This window comes from Pseudophryne corroboree, chromosome 6 (genome assembly GCF_028390025.1).
Source record: "Pseudophryne corroboree isolate aPseCor3 chromosome 6, aPseCor3.hap2, whole genome shotgun sequence".
NCBI lineage: Eukaryota > Metazoa > Chordata > Amphibia > Anura > Myobatrachidae > Pseudophryne > Pseudophryne corroboree.
The window spans coordinates 699,093,085-699,105,840 of NC_086449.1; the positions used below are offsets into that span (position 1 = coordinate 699,093,085).

At 43.6% G+C, this 12,756-nt stretch overlaps 1 long non-coding RNA gene across 1 annotated transcript in view; it reads right to left on the minus strand.

Moving 5' to 3' along the window:
* The window catches only part of LOC134935583 (uncharacterized), a 108,733-nt gene extending 98,057 nt beyond the window's left edge, over window positions 1-10,676 (minus strand). Inside the window, exon 1 of the long non-coding RNA XR_010180268.1 lies at window positions 10,630-10,676. This is a non-coding gene — a long non-coding RNA (uncharacterized LOC134935583). The remainder of the gene's footprint in view (window positions 1-10,629) is intronic.
* Window positions 10,677-12,756: the final 2,080 nt, after the last annotated feature.

Sequence of the window (12,756 nt, forward strand, 5' to 3'; positions counted from 1 at the left end):
TGCCAGATTATGGGAAACCCTTTGAACTGTACGGTACGGAAAGTGCTGGATGTGCGGCAGGTGTCTTAACCCAGAAGCATGGTGATGCCAGCAGGCCGGTAGCCTACTACAGCGCTCAGCTAGACACGGTAGCACGATCCCTCCCCACATGCTTGCGAAGTGTTGCAGCGATAGCACTGCTAGTGAGTAAAAGCGAAGAAGTAGTGCTAGGACACAATCTGACCATACACACACCTCATGCAGTGTCAGCCTTACTGAATTCTGCCCAAACCAGACACGTCTCATCCGCACGGTTTACAAGGTAGGAATTAGCACTAATGACCCCTGTAAACATCACCATAAGGAGATGCAGCGCACTAAATCCTGCAACGTATCTCCCAGGTGTGCCTGGACAGGCACAAAGGGTGGGGGATGAGAGTAATGGTGAAGGAGGATTTAGTACAGACACTGACACACATGATTGTATGGAATATTTGACCCAAAATTTCACTGCAAGGCCTGACATCAGTGACAACCCACTGGACGGTGTAGATTTTACTTTCTACACTGACGGTAGCTGCCACAGACAGACGGACTCGGGAGACTTGTGTACTGGATACGCAGTCGTAGATGACAAAGGCACCATAGAAGCGGAACCCCTGGGCCCACCTCACTCAGCACAAGTTGCTGAGCTGGTTGCCCTAACCAGAGCGTGTGAATTGGCTAAAAGGAAAGTCAGCCAATATCTACACGGATTCTAGGTATGCCTTTGGAGTAGTGCATGATTTCGGGGCCCTATGGCGCCTCAGAAATTTCATGACGGCAGCTGGCACACCTGTGGCACATGCAACCCACATCAAAAGACTTTTAGCAGCGATACAGGAACCTGACAGAGTGGCTGTTATCAAGTGTAAAGCCCACACGTACAGTCAAGACCCAGTGTCACTTGGTAACAGCCGAGCAGACGAAGCTGCTAAATCAGCAGCCAATACCCCCAGACAGACAGACATCACACAACTGATGGTATTCAATACCGTCAACACACAGAAATTGAGTGAAATGCAAAATTTGTGTTTGCCACAGGAAAAGGCAGTCTGGAGGTCAAAACGATATGGCCAGGAGTCCTCAGGACTCTGGACAGATGGACAGGGTAAGCCAGTGGCACCCAGAGCATACCTTCCGAGTTTAGCGGAGGCGGCACATGGGCTGACTCATCTAGGTAAAGAAGGTATGTGCAAGTTGGTAAGAGCCTACTGGTGCGCACCAGGATTTTCTTCTCATGCGAGCAAGAGGGCAATGACATGCCTTACCTGTTTGAGGAAGAACATTGGAAAGGCAATACCAACAGAACCATCCCATATTCCGCCAACGGACGGCCCTTTTCAGGTAATACAGATTGATTTCATACAATTGCCACCTTGTAGAAATTTGAAGTATGTATTGGTTTGTATTGATGTGTTTTCAAATTGGGTTGAAGCGTTCCCCGCTGCCACAAATACCGCTACGTTTACCGCAAAGAAAATTGTGCAGGAATTTGTGTGCAGGTATGGTATCCCTAGGATAATTGAAAGTGATAGGGGTACCCATTTTACAGGTGAAGTCTTTCAGGTAATGTGCAAATTAATGGGAATTAATAGTAAGCTGCATACTCCGTACCGCCCACAGGCGAGTGCAAAAGTGGAAAGAGTAAACAGCACTATTAAGAACAAGTTGAGCAAAGTAATGGCTGAAACTGGATTGTTGTGGCCAGAAGCTTTGCCACTTGTATTGTACAGCATCAGAACCACTCCCAGGTCCCCTCTTAATCTGTCCCCTTTTTAAATTCTTTTTGGTCGACAACCCCATGTAATGATTGACCCCCAGGATGATTTGAAATGTAACAATGAAGTAACCGTAAAGTATCTGGTTAAGGTAAGCAAGCAGTTGAGGAATCAGAATAGCAATCTAAAGCTGGTGATTCCTGATCTGCCAGACAGTAATTGTCATGACATTGAACCTGGGGATTATGTAATGATTCGGAATTTTCTACGCTCAGGTTGCCTGATTGACCGTTGGGAAGGACCGTACCAAGTCTTATTGACCAGCACGACAGCATTGAAGGTTGCCGAAAGAGAGACTTGGGTCCACTCGTCCTACTGTAAGAAGGTCGCTGACCCAGAGAAAGCCCGTGACATAGAACAGAGTGTGGAGGAAACCATATCATTGGAGTGTCTGTTCCGGGAAGGCTGAGAGGCAGGACTGTTGTCACGGCACCTGAGCACAGAAAATTACAAGATCGGAGGCGGTTGTCGCGCCAAGTTTTCTTTCCCTCATAGTTGTTTTCTCTCCCCCATTACAACTTTCTCTTTCTCCTCCTGTAAGATGGACTCGCCCCAAGAGACTGCAGTTCGTGTTTTCCTGTTGACCCTGTTGTTGACCAGAGCAGTCTGTTTCGGTGAGAGTACCAGTGAGGTCGAGAAAGGATCTGGAATGGGTTCTGATTATCAGAATGGATTCGTAGAATTCCAAGAGCAACACAATCACCGAGCAAAGGCGAGTATCAGAAAACGATCTGTTAGCCATGACATTAATAGACATTGTGAAGGATTGTTAGCTGAAGAGAATTGTATATGTAGAAATTGTGACAACATAGTTGAGGACGGGTGCATCCAGAGATGTCAGTCCAGCATTAATATCAATATGGACCGTCATCCATTGAGTGACTATCACTCATTAGTGGGTAAGGTTTTAAACCAAACGGAATGCTGGGTGTGCTCACAAGTACCTCAAGGTCATAGAAAGTCAGGACTAGTGCCATACTCTTTAATGATAGATGAGGTACTTGAATTAAGGGGTGGGAGACCGGTGGACAAGAAATGTAATATTTCTTTCCCTCCTAGTTTGAAGCTCCACCAATACCATGTAGATAAGTCCCTAATATGTTTTAACATTTCCAATTCCCGAAAGCCGGAAATTGGGAAGTGACATGGAACAACCGAACCATGACATTCTCACACAGAGCCGATAGAATGCCCATCGACTCAGAGCTTATACGCCAAATAGCCAACAGTGGAAGATATTTCCAATATAGGTACACTCTAGGAAGTAGGCCCATACGAGTTGGAGAAGTATCACCAGGATACTGTGCGCATATCATACAACCTGATACGTGTACTAGTCAGATGAGAGAGTTAGGGATAGGAGTTTTCACCTGGAAGGTTTGTAATATGGTGATGTCATATTCTGTCCCATATGTCCTCCCCGATGATGCATATTTCATATGTGGGAGGTAGGCGTATAAGTGGCTTGCCCCAAACTCAGAGGGATTGTGTTACATTGGAAGAGTGTTACCGGAAGTAATGACCATTACCCATGAAAAGATGAAAGATGTTCACCGCAATGCTCAAGCTCCTTACACTCACACCCACTACGAACACATTGTAAAGAGACACCTTATAGATAGGACAGAGCATGCAGCCTCTGATTTGATCCACGAATCCACCGGGATTCAATTCCTACTCGCGCTAGATATCACCCGTACCGCCAGAGGAGTTATAAATTTTAGGTATATTACCGCGCTAGCAAACCTGATAGACAATATCACCGAGATGTATGATGACACCTTCAGGTATACAGGGAGAGAATTGCAAGCTTACAAAACGGAACTGATCCAGCACAAGATGGTTCTAAATTACCTCACAGCAGTGGCAGGAGGGTATTGTGTCACCCTAGCAACTCAGTATGGAGTGAAGTGTTGTACGTATATCACAAACAGCACTGAGGACCCAACAGAGGTCATAGATCAAAAGATGGACGATATCTTGCAATTGAAGTAGGAGTTCCGAAGGAGACACAACCTTACCCTTGCTTCTGTGGGTAATGAACTAACCGGCTGGGTATCATGGTTGAACCCACGTAATTGGTTCTCAGGTTTAGGAGAATGGGCTCAAAATGTTGTCGTTACTGTAGGGAAGTTCCTCTTATGTATCCTAGGAGTTGTCATAATGATTGGTCTGATATTCAGATGTGTTCGGATTTTAATGAATTGCAAGCGTAGAACCAAATTGATGAGTTTGAGGAGCGAGGGCATTGTAACAACAACTAGTTTAATTTATGACCCGTCAATCGAGACAATGTTGTGATAAAATGTGATTCCTCAGTCCGTTTCTTTCACCCGTTTCTCCTTTGGTTTCCTCCAAGGTACAAAGACATCCACCTGGAAGAAGAATTTGATGACCCTTTATACAGACCACTGATGAACTGTGTCACAGACACCTAATGAGCTTTTAGAGACTGTAAATTTTTATGGACACTTGAAGAGCTTTGCTTGCCACTTACAGCAAAGATACAGTAAAGAGACAAACATCAGACAAGACATCAGACAAGACGTCAACAAGACACCCAAAGACGACAACATACATAATCATACGACTGCATTTATAACGCATGTTTCTTATCTTCATCTCTACTATCTTCAGGTAGTGACACACATAGTCGACAGGTAATATAGGCACATATATTAGCACTCACATATTCTCCCGCTTCATGTATCATCAACTAATGTGCACCCCCATTTGTTGGAACTAAAAGCCGAAAAGAGCTCGGTAGAGTTTGTTAGCCCACTTACAGACCCTTAATACGGGATGAGAAGGATTCAATGTATACTTCGCAATACCTCGAAGCTTGGTTTAAAACACGTACGGCACGATGATACATGACCCCTCAGACATGGATTTCATACACACATGCTTTTACTATCCCACTAGGTCATACATTTCCCACCTCCTCCTCTCCTCCCTACTCCCAATCATAATGAGGTATTTCATGGTAATATATATTTTTCTGCTTGAATTGTTTAGAAAATGGCAGTTATTGTTGACTGTCAAAGGGTGGACTGTCAAAGTCGAAAAATATCCTGATTCATATGCCTTGTACTAACCCCTCATGCACATGCCCGCTGCACGTGCATGAGCTCTGCCGTGCGTGCACATATCCGCAAATTGCGTAAGATCGCCCCGGCGATCACGCGTGGTGTATGCGCATTTACGGTAGAGTTTGTAAGCGTCTAGCGGGTGACTCGATCATAACATATTTTACCCACATAGCGGGGTAAATTTACTAAGATTCGTGTTTTCCCGTTTGAGGTCAAAGTTCAATCACGAATGACATCGAAAGTGTAAATATGCAACTTTTTGAATTGATTACGACTAATTTACTAAGCTGCCGTATTCTGCATTTTCGGGTTTTCCGATGTCGATGTCATTCGTTTTTTTTAGGCAGTGTTTTACGTGAGTGACTTGTAAAACACTGCCGACTTTAATACAATGAATCTCGGCCGGATCTGAGAGATCCGTGCTGGGCTTCATTGTGCACTTTGTTAAAAAAATAAATAAAGTTTAAATGTTAAAAAAAAATTGTGTGGGGTCCCCCCTCCTAAGGCAAACCAGCCTCGGGCTCTTTGAGCCGATCCTGGTTGCAGAAATATGGGGAAAAAATGGACAGGGGTTCCCCCATATTTAAGCAACCAGCATCGGGCTCTGCGCCTGGTCCTGGTTCCAAAAATATGGGGGACAAAAAGAGTAGGGGTCCCCCGTATTTTTGAAACCAGCACCGGGCTCCACTAGCTGGACAGATAATGCCACAGCCGGGGGTCACTTTTATACAGTGCCTTGCGGCCGTGGCATCAAATATCCAACTAGTCACCCCTGGCCGGGGTACCCTGGGGGAGTGGGGACCCCTTCAATCAAGGGGTCCCCCCCAGCCACCCAAGGGCCAGGGGTGAAGCCCGAGGCTGTCCCCCCCATCCAATGGGCTGCGGATGGGGGGCTGATAGCCTTTGTGATAAGTGTTTGATATTGTTTTTAGTAGCAGTACTACAAGGCCCAGCAAGCCTCCCCCGCAAGCTGGTACTTGGAGAACCACAAGTACTAGCATGTGGCGGAAAAATGGGCCCGCTGGTACCTGTAGTACTACTACTAAAAAAATACCACAATAAAGACATTACACACACACCTTGACAGTATAACTTTAATACATCCATCCACACCTCCATATACACATACTTACCTTATGTTCCCACGCAGGTCGGTCCTCTTCTCCAGTAGAATCCATGGTGTACCTGTAGAAAAAATTATACTCACATAATCCAGTGTTTTCGGCTCCTCGGTAAATCCTTTTGTAATCCACGTACTTGAAAAAATTAAAAAACGAATACCCGACCACGAACTGAAAGGGGACCCATGTTTTCACATGGGCCCCCTTTCCCCGAATGCCAGAAACCCACTCTGACTGATGTCTAAGTGGGTTTCTTCAGCCAATCAGGGAGCGCCACGTTGTGGCACCCTCCTGATCGGCTGTGTGCTCCTGTACTGTATGACAGGCGGCACACGGCAGTGTTACAATGTAGCGCCTATGCGCTCCATTGTAACCAATGGTGGGAACTTTCAGGTCAGCGGTTGACCGAAAGTGACCTCACCGCTGACCTGAAAGTTCCCACCATTGGTTACAATGGAACGCATAGGCGCTATATTGTAACACTGCCGTGTGCCGCCTGTCAGACAGTACAGGAGCACACAGCCGATCAGGAGGGTGCCACAACGTGGCGCTCCCTGATTGGCTGAAGAAACCCACTTAGACATCAGTCAGAGTGGGTTTCTGGCATTCGGGGAAAGGGGGCCCATGTGAAAACATGGGTCCCCTTTCAGTTCGTGGTCGGGTATCCGTTTTTTTATTTTTTCAAGTACGTGGATTACAAAAGGAGTTACCGAGGAGCCTTCAACCATGGATTATGTGAGTATAATTTTTTCAACAGGTACACCATGGATTCTACTGGAGAAGAGGACCGACCTGCGTGGGAACATAAGGTAAGTATGTGTATATGGAGGTGTGGATGGATGTATTAAAGTTATACTGTCAAGGTGTGTGTGTAATGTCTTTATTGTGGTATTTTTTTAGTAGTAGTACTACAGGTACCAGCGGGCCCATTTTTCCGCCACATGCTGGTACTTGTGGTTCTCCAAGTACCAGCTTGCGGGGGAGGCTTGCTGGGCCTTGTAGTACTGCTACTAAAAACAATATCAAACACTTATCACAAAGGCTATCAGTCCCCCATCCGCAGCCCATTGGATGGGGGGGGCAGCCTCGGGCTTCACCCCTGGCCCTTGGGTGGCTGGGGGGGGGACCCCTTGATTGAAGGGGTCCCCACTCCCCCAGGGTACCCCGGCCAGGGGTGACTAGTTGGATATTTGATGCCACGGCCGCAAGGCACTGTATAAAAGTGACCCCCGGCTGTGGCATTATCTGTCCAGCTAGTGGAGCCCGGTGCTGGTTTCAAAAATACGGGGGACCCCTACTCTTTTTGTTCCCTGTATTTTTGGAACCAGGACCAGGCGCAGAGCCCGATGCTGGTTGCTTAAATATGGGGGAACCCCTGTCCATTTTCCCCCCATATTTCTGCAACCAGGATCGGCTCAAAGAGCCCGAGGCTGGTTTGCCTTAGGAGGGGGGACCCCACGCAATTTTTTTTCAGAAAATTTAGAACATTTCCCCCCCCCCCCCTCCCACTGAAAAACATGCACGGATCTCATGGATCCGTGCATGCCTATACAAACACGGGATAAAAAAGCAGGTCTGGTTTTTTTTTGCACTTTTTTACGATTTGTATTTTAGCACGGCAGTGTTTGGCTATTGTCGGCAGTGTTTGTGTTTTGCACTTTTTAGTAAATTCCCGATTTCTAGCAAATTGCAGGCGTATTTGACCGATGACGTATTGATTCGTGATTTTTTCCTAGGACTTCCAAAATATTACGAATGCCCTCATCACTGCCGTGATTTTTGCTTAGTAAATTACCGAGATGACACTTTGATGAAAAAACGGCATCTCGGTCAAAATCGGGACCTTAGTAAATATACCTCAGCGTGTTTTATAGATAGTATTTCCCTTAACAATGTCAGAAAGTATGTTTAGTGTAAACGGTTCTTGGACAGAGAAATTCCTCTTTGCATGATATGAAGGGTCAGACAAAGGTAGAATGGTGATGTCTAGTATCCAGCTGTAGAGTATTTTAAATGTAACATTTCGGTGTTGGTTAGGAAGAGATTGTTCGCTCCTGCATATAGTTATGTTTAAAAGTAGTTTCTAGACATTTACTGTATTTGCTGTTCATTACCCATGCGGCGGGAATCCTGAGGATACCTCCCACCTGAGCAGTTGGAAACAGACACAGCCCACCTGTTCGAACCCACCTATGACCTTTTGTTATAATGCGGAGACACATTCCTGTGTCCAATGAACTATAAGATTATAGGGACCATTGTATTGTTACTGTATGTTGTGTATATAAAGGCCACCATTGCTGGACCAGCACTCACTCTCTCTACAAAGGTTTTCACACTGAAGGCTGAGGGCTGGTCCAGGACGCGCTTGTGAATCATTCCCACGTGTGTAAGTTTCTCTGTAGCCATTTTGTTATTCTTTATGTACGCCATTCGTTCTCATTTTGTTATCCTTTAAGTGTTTGCCATTTTATTCTCTTTGTGTTTGTTCTGTTTGCGATCGTTCGCTATTGTCCACATTTATTCCTTGTTATTCTGTTTAGATATTGATGTTAGGTCTGTAGTGTATAAGCTGTAACTGTTTTTCCCCTTTTTATACTAAAGTATCTTCTACGAAGGTGTTGGAACCTTAACAGGTCTTGTGTGTTTCACCAGTTATTGAATAGGGTTTCTGAGCGTCTCAATCGCTCAAACAGCTTTCATATTATCAAGGTCAATAAGTGTTACATTGTGGTAATATTACAGTACTAAGGTTTACAGTATAAGAATACCCTTACAGTGCGTTGTTAACAAGGTTTACAGTGTGTCAGTCAGTGAGCGTACGTGCCGCTCGTGCGTCGCACCCACGATAAGCGTCTGCTACGCTAAGTGCGTACCCTTACGGTACTCCGTGCGCCAATTGCGTACTTAGTCCATAATAAGTATATAGCTTATGTTCAAAGGTAATATTTGACTCTATCACACTGTACTAGTATTACTGAGCAGCACAAAAGCACTCTGGAATTGTCACCCCACTGTGAATGGAATGATGATGATGAACGATACACAGTCACAGGACACTACTAACACAGCACCCTACAGCAGCAAGATGCAGCACAAGACACTGTACTAGTATTAGGGAGCAGCACAAAAGCACTCTGGAATTGTCACCCCCCAGATACCACTGTGACTGGAATGATGATGAACGATCCACAGTCACAGGACACTACTAACACAGCACCCTACAGCAGCAAGATGAAGCACAAGAGAGACACTGTACTAGTATTACTGAGCAGCAATAAGCACTGATACTGAGCACTGATATTGAGATTTGCCACTGAGAGAACATAGCCATGTCCTCTCTGTACCCTCTACAATGCACGAGTGAAAATGGCGGCGATGCGTGGCTCTTTATATGGAATCCAAATCTCGCGAGAATCCGGTAGCGGGATGATGACATTTTGCCTCGTTCAGGTTTTCCGAGTCAGGCGGGAACAACCGAGCCTGCCTCGGACCCGTGTAAAACACGTGAGTTCGGGGGGGGGGTTGGTTCTCGGAGAACCGAACCCGCTCATCTCTAACTAGATAGTATAAGGGGTCCTACTATTGTGGTGCATAATGTGTATAAGGGGTATATGGTGTGCTACACTACACTTAAGGACATGCCCCTTTTGAGTGGCCACATACCTCATAATTACAGCCTTCACTTTTCCATACGGGATCCGAACTGAAAGTCGACAGTAACTAGGTCGACAATGTCTAGGTCGACCACTATTGGTCGACAGTAACTAGGTCGACAGGGTGTCTAGGTCGACAGGGTCTTTAGGTCGACATGTTCTAGGTCGACAGGTCAAAAGGTCGACATTAGTTTTTCACAATTTTTTTCTTTTTTTTAACCTTTTCATACTTAACGATCCACGTGGACTACGATTGGAACGGTAATCTGTGCCGAGCGAAGCGGTAGCGGAGCGAAGGCACCATGCCCGAAGCATGGCGAGCGAAGCACTAATTGGGGTTCCCGGTCACTCTACGAAGAAAACGACACCAAAATAACATTAAAAACTCATGTCGACCTTTTGACCTGTCGACCTAGAACATGTCGACCTAGTTACTGTCGACAAATAGTGGTCGACCTAGACATTGTCGACCTAGTTACTGTCGACTTTCAATACCACACCCTTTCCATACACCCACTTCAAAATTTCCACTTCGACCACTGTATATATACACGTTCTGTGGTTGATTAAAACAAGCTAAAATTTAGGCTTGAAGTAAGCCATCCACAGAATCTCTGTAATTTATGAGTCTCCCAGTTTAAAGAGATAGTATGGTAAGCCTATATATATATACAAGTAGACAACAAGAAAAGCTGATTCAACCATCAGACGACCCTCTCTTCGGCAACGAGCTTCAATCTGATCTGATATGCAGTGTACTGAATAAAATGTACAACTTCCTTAATGGAGAACATCTTCAGCTTCATGTTACAAAGGTCCAAAACTTACATACACAATGGAAAATACTGTATATATACTCCATAGACAGCCAGCTGAAGTCTGCAAAGTATTCACAAGTGCTTGTCCTTCAGTTAGAACACTTTCTAGCAGAGATAATTATTTTCTCCGTATTACCATTTACCTGTGCGAGTTAACAGCCACATTTGCGTCCCCGGGGAATGTCTGTCTTAATAGAATCATATCCCAAAAAGCCAATGCATATAAAAACGGGCTGGAACAGGCTGTCTTAGCTCCAGGTGGGGAAGGAATTAAATTAGAGAGCATCAGTTTTTAGTTTAACTAAAGCCTTATTGTTTTCCATGAGAACAATATGCTCTGTTTGATGTAATTAAAAACTACTGTACAGCTCTTAAAAAGCAGGAAGCAGTATTTTGGAGTAATTATGCCATGGCGATTTTAACGCTGAAGTCTAATTATATCATGCCTCCATGATATGATAATACATTTGCATCACAAATTGTGTGCCTGCTTTGCAGTCTTGGCCCTCTTAACCCTTAAACCTACAGTATGTGCTCAGCAGAAATCTAGGTGCACTTGTGCAAAATGAAATTCATATGCATCAGAAGTAGTTTGAAATAAAAGAACATTAGTATGTTTGAAACTATTTGCTTTCCATCATTTGGATAGTTTTGAAAAAAAATAATAATACATTTGGTTTCAGTGTGCTGCTCTGGGAATTTTTTTTTTTTTTAAAACAGCTCTTGTCCTCTACTTCAAGCCAAATCTTGAAGTAGCACCAGTTGGTAGGTAGGCATATCTTTATAGCAAAGCACTGAGTTGCAGAATCACCCAATAAAGATAAATATTAAACATTATGATCGTTATAATGACAATTAGTGAGTTCACCAGTGCTTTTTGAAAGAGTGCAATATTACCACTCAATGGGGTAAATTTACTATAGATTCTAAGAATTAAAATTGGTGGTGTTGCCCGTAGTGTATCTGCATTCTGTCTATCATTTCTCTATTGCATACTGTAAAATTATATATAGAATCTGGTTGGTTCCTATGGGCAACATCACCACTTTTCATTTTTAAAACCTATACTAAATTTACCCCAATGAGTGAGGCATGTGCCTTGCAGTTGAAATAAATTAACCTTTTTTCTTTTTTTAGCAGTATAAAACTGAGATGGCAGAAAAAGAATATAGGGGCCAATTCAGTAAGGATTGTAAAAATTAAAAATTTTCAAAAATTGCGACCATTCGCAAAATTGCGAAAGCATGCCCAAACGGAAAAACAGCAACACTAATGTTACAAGAATAAGGTGGGCTTGTGAAATGTGCAAATATTGTGAAGACCTAAAAAATTACGCATTATTTGCGTATAAATTTACAATTTTACGCATTTTTTGCAATTTTTACAAACAACTGTGTTTTAACCTCAAATATTGCACTACCTACTTTCCGGGCCAAAAAAAAAAAATGGTGTTGCTGTTCGTGTGTAGCGATATATATATACCTGTATATATAAAGAAAAAAAAAAGTATGTGGGGATGTTTTGTCAACAAAAAAACGTGTTGGTTGCTTAAAAAGCATTAAAAACCTGTTAGGAAGCTAAAAGACATTAAGCAGATCCTACAAAACAAAATGTTTGGAAATGTTAATTAACGTTTGCTTTTAAAAAATAGTGTGGTTGTCAAACCTCGATTGTTAGTAAGTGTAAAAAAAATTAGGTTACTAACATATATTTTATAAAGAAACATGTTACAGAGTTTAAAGCTCCCTTACATGTTTAGAAGTTCCAATACAGCTGAATAAAGTGAATTGTGCTCAGCAGTGTGAGCTTCTTCAGCTGGGTGTAATGAAGCAATGATTGCAGTATACAATAGTCTACAACTGAGGTCAGCTTGTGCAGATTTTAAAGTAAACCTGTAGTCACTCAGAAACTGCACACCATAAATGTGCGATCAGTTGTAAAAATTGCGTATGCACCGCCCACCGAACATCAGCATACACCCCACAACACGCCACTGCTCGTAGATTTTGCAAGTCCATTCCTTTAGTACGCCCCCTACACGCCTACTTTTCATATGCAGTTTTTGCTTCGTCTCAGAATTTGCATTTTTTTTTTGTCAGTTTTTGTGGTATATGGTGCAGATTTTGTGATTTTCCGCATTTTCTGCGATTTTTGCTGCTTTGCGATCCTTGCTGAATTAGGCTCATTATGTAGTGCAACTATGTGGAACTTGTAAAAATGTTATTTGTGTAAAATGTTTTGTTACACTATTTATTATTAGGTGAGATAAT